The following is a 4,060-nucleotide window of genomic DNA, read 5'->3' as shown; positions in this document are numbered from 1 at the left end:
CTTTTACCAACTACAACACAATCCAGATATCATAATAATTCTGGCCCATTCTAGTGGTTTTCTCAAACAGCACAAGACATTTAGACACCGATTGTTACATAAGTTACATAATGACGTTGAACAAAGACGCAAAGTCCATCTAGTTCAACCAATAGAAAAAAAAGAAAGCCAAGCAAATAGAAAACCTCCATAGACACCAATGATTCTCAACCCTTCCAGTGCCATGACCCCTTGATAAAATTTCCCAAGTTGTGGAGACCCCCTAAATAAAATTATTTTCATTGCTGTAATTTTGCTACTGTTATGAATCGAAATATAAATATCTGATATACAAGATTTATTTTCATTCTTATAAATTCAACATACCGTATATACTCGAGTATAAGCCGAGATTTTCAGCATGTTTTTTCATGCTGAAAATGCCCACCTCGGCTTATACTCGAGTCACTGTCTTTTTTGTCTTTTTAAAAATGGCGCCGCCCGGCGCCGACGTGTCACCGCGCATGTGCCGCATGCCCGGGAATAGCAGACTGTGTTCGGGCTTTCCCGAGCATTGACGGTGCATTTGCGGTTACGTAGTATTGGTGCCGGGCAGCACGATTTTTAAATCCAAGGCACCTCACCGAAAGGTAAGTGAGACTCCTCCGCAGCCCCTGCATTTCCTCATGCAGTGCTGCGGGCATGGTACAGGACATTCTCCTGTACCATGCCCACAGCACTGCATCTCCTGTGCCATGCCTGTACATACTGTGCCATGCCTATGCCTGCTGTGCCATGCCTGTACATACTGTGCCATGCCTGTACCTACTGTGCCATGCCTATACCTACTGTGCCATGCCTTGTGCCATGCCTATACCTACTGTGCCATGCCTGTACATACTGTGCCATGCCTATACCTACTGTGCCATGCCTGTACATACTGTGCCATGCCTATACATACTGTGCCATGCCTGTACTTACTGTGCCATGCCTATACATACTGTGCCATGCCTGTACATACTGTGCCATGCCTATACCATCACCTGTGCTAAGCCTATACCATCTCCTGTACCATGACCTGTGCAATGCCTGTACCATTCAAGCAACACAGGGAAAGCCGCTCAGGTGAGGCACAGATATCCAGGTGCTGGTGGGATCCGCCGTCCAGTGATCAAACTTCCAAAGAGAAAAAGTGACCGCACTCAAAGATGAATGAACTTGAAGTGTTTATTCCCATTCATAAAAGACAACGGTGCATCGAACAGACATGGACACGGTTGACATGTTTCACGACTCTGTAGGTCGCTTACTCATAAATGCCTGTACCATGACCTGTGCAATGCCTGTACCACGACCTGTGCTATGCCTGTGCCATGACCTGTGCCATGCCCTTACCATGACCTGTGCCATGCCCTTACCATGACCTGTACCATGCCCTTACCATGACCTGTGCCATGCCTATACCATGACCTGCGCCATCTCCTGTACCATGCCCGCAGCCCCTGTTTTGTGTCTCGTGGTGGTCCAGTTGGGTCCAGTAGCTGCTGCATTTCCCACCCTAGGCTTATACTCAAGTCAATAAGTTTTCCCACTTTTTTGTGGTAAAATTAGGGGTCTCGGCTTATATTCGGGTCGACTTATACTCGAGTATATACGGTAATTAAAACGTAGTGATTAATCACAAAAACAATCATTAATATATGTTTGGAAGAAGGGGGAGTATAGATAACAGACAAGGGTACCTACGGTATCTCACAAAAGTGAGTACACCCCTCACATTTTTGCAAATATTTTATTATATCTTTTCATGTGACAACACTGAAGAAATGACACTTTGCTACAATGTAAAGTAGTGAGTGTACAGCTTGTATAAGGCCTCTTTCACACAGTGGAGTCCGTCGGCGGACTCCGTTTATCTCAGCAGGGGATTGATTCGCCGATCCCCCTCTGAGCAGGAGGATGACAGCTGTGTCTCCATGCTGTGTGCGGAGACAGAGCTGTCAGGTCCCCATGCATCTCTATGGGGGGATCAGATTGGGAACTGTCTGTCCGTTCTCATCTGATCCCATCTGATCCGATCCACTGGACGGATGGAAAATAGGGTTTCCATCCGTCCAGATCTGACAGATCGGATCGGATGTCAGCTGACGTGTCGGCTGACATCCGATGCCACATAAAGATGCATGGAGTGACCGTTTAGATCCGCCATAAAACTGACAGGCGGATCTGAACGGTCCGCCTGTGTGAAGGGGGCCTAAGGCAATCCGATCAGATCTGGCTGTCAGTTTTTCAGGCGGACCTGATCGGATGCTCCATGCATCCCTATGGGGCAGCGGATGTCAGCGCACACAGAGCGGAGACTGAGCCAGGGGAGGACTGGGCCAGGGTACAGGGGGGCAATTGCCCCCTGGGCTGCCCCGAGGCTCAGAAAAAAGGCTGCACTGCTTCTGCCACAGACATGCCTAAAGGATTCCTGGTGAAGAGAAGTAAAAAGTCCCCACCGCTGACCTACTGAGTGTGGGATGAAGACAAGGGCAGAGTGCAGGCATCCCCCCTAGCATGGATGGTGTAAACTGTGTCTGAGCAGAGGCCGGTTCCATGCCCCACTGGAGACTCTCCTTCACCAGGCAGCCCCAACTGAACTGTCCCAGCTCCCCCCAACTGCCCCCTGCTGACCAGGTTGGGAACACGGATTCGACCAGTGGGTAGAGAGTACCTGTAACAAAGCTTCAGACTGGAATGGGAGTCAGGAGGAGGCGGGGAAGAGGGAGAGTGGGAGGGGGGGCCGAGTCGCTGCACTTCTGGTTTTTACTTGCCCCCTGGGCTGAAAGTTTCCAGTCTGCCCCTGTTCAACTTGATTCGACCAGTGGGTAGAGAGTACCTGGAACAAAGCTTCAGCTGGAATGGGGGTCAGGAGGAGGCCGAGAAGAGGGAGAGTGGGAGGGGGGGCGATTCCCTGCACCACGGGCCTCTGGTTTTTACTTGTCCCCTGGGCCGAAAGTTGCCAGTCTGCCCCTGGACTGAGCTATCAACCGCCTGCTCAGTGCGGATCGGCGGATTGATCCCCTGCTAAGCAGACTGGACTCCGTCGGGCAGTGCACCCGTGCGAAAGGGGCCCAACAGTGTAAATTTGCTGTTCCCTCAAAATAACTCAACACACAGCCATTAATGTCTAAACCACTGGCAACAAAATTGAGTACACCCCCGAATTGAAAAATGTCCAAATTGGGCCCAAAGTGTCAATATTTTGTGTGGCCACCATTATTTTCCAGCACTGCCTTAACCCTCTTGGGCATGGAGTTCACCAGAGCTTCACAGGTTGCCACTGGAGTCCTCTTCCACTCCTCCATGGCGACATCATGAAGCTGGTGAATGTTAGAGACCTTGCGCTCCTCCACCTTCCGTTTGAGGATGCCCCACAGATGCTCAATAGGGTTTAGGTCTGGAGACATGCTTGGCCAGTCCATTACCTTTACCCTCAGCTTCTTTAGCAAGGCAGTGGTCGTCTTGGAGGTGTGTTTGGGGTCTTTATCATGTTGGAATACTGCCCTGCTGCCCAGTCTCCGAAGGGAGGGGATCATGCTCTGCTTCAGTATGTCACAGTACATGTTGGCATTCATGGTTCCCTCAGTGAACTGTAGCTCCCCAGTGCCGGCAGCACTCATGCAGCCCCAGACCATGACACTCCCATCACCATGCTTGACTGTAGGCAAGACACAATTGTCTTTGTACTCCTCTCCTGGTTGCCGCCACACACGCTTGACACCATCTGAACCAAATAAGTTTATCTTGGTTTCATCAGACCACAGGACATGGTTCCCGTAATCCATGTCCTTAGTCTGCTTGTCTTCAGCAAACTGTTTGCGGGCTTTCTTGTGCATCATCTTTAGAAGAGGCTTCCTTCTGGGATGACAGCCATGCAGACCAATTTGATGCAGTGTGCGGCGTATGGTCTGAGCACTGACAGGCTGACCCCCCCACCCCTTCAACCTCTGCAGCAATGCTGGCAGCACTCATACGTCTATTTCCCAAAGACAACCTCTGGATATGATGCTGAGCATGTGCATTCAACTTCTTTGGT

This window comes from Pelophylax lessonae (genome assembly GCF_965119305.1).
Source record: "Pelophylax lessonae genome assembly, chromosome: 4".
Classification (NCBI taxonomy): Eukaryota; Metazoa; Chordata; class Amphibia; order Anura; family Ranidae; genus Pelophylax; species Pelophylax lessonae.
Note: the sequence above shows the minus strand (reverse complement) of the source record.